Below are 837 nucleotides of genomic sequence, written 5' to 3'. Positions count from 1 at the left end.
CGCCCGGATCGATGGCAGTTGACACCGCGCTACACTTAGGTTGGTTTTTTTCAAGGCCAGACATTGTTAAGAGAGTCGATGATTGTAAACATAAAGGTGGCCCTAACTGATTCAAATTGATCTGAACACACAAACACAGAGTCAGGCATTATGGACTTTCTAAGGGGACTTAAAGGACTACTTGCTTACAGAGCAGTAGAGCAGTGCAACTGCACAGTTTATCAGGGCTTTCTCTCTTACTGATTCCAGTCGTTCGATTATGGAGTCAATAATGAGATAAATGCGTATGTGGAGAGGTTTGAAGGGTAAAGATTCATTCAGTGTGGTTCTCTTTCACATTGCACTGTCAAATAATCCAAACCTTTTGAAAAACTTGTTCCCCTCCTCGCCTGTGGCGGTGCTGCACCAAGAACCACTGACGGAAACGACGCGAACACCTCCAAAGAAGACACTTAGTGCAACTTCCATCTTCACAAAATGTAAACAAAAATGGAGTCGTGTCAAGATTTTGGTGGTTGTAGGATTTCGCTTTTGTTGTTGTTAAAATACTGAGAGCCATTTCTCCTGATAGCCTTGGATTCTGGCAATTGTTTTGGTCGTAGTTACCCAGAATGCCCTGCGCTTTAGTTTGCTTCCTGCTTTTAGAGTGGTCTCCAGTCCTCTTGGCTTTCACATAAGCATTCAAACCGCGCCAGAGTTCACTTTGATTGAACCAAGACCTAGGAAGCCATATTGTGCCTGACTAATTCATAGGAATGAAAATGTAGTTAAAACTGAATAAATGCCACTTTCATAAGGATTGTGTGAAGTTAAAGTAAAAACAAAAAGGCACATAAG

Source organism: Poeciliopsis prolifica, unplaced genomic scaffold, assembly GCF_027474105.1.
Source record: "Poeciliopsis prolifica strain line A6 unplaced genomic scaffold, Auburn_PproV2 SCAFFOLD008, whole genome shotgun sequence".
Classification (NCBI taxonomy): domain Eukaryota; kingdom Metazoa; phylum Chordata; class Actinopteri; order Cyprinodontiformes; family Poeciliidae; genus Poeciliopsis; species Poeciliopsis prolifica.
The sequence above is the reverse complement of the archived record's forward strand: the minus strand, read 5'-3'. Positions refer to the sequence as shown.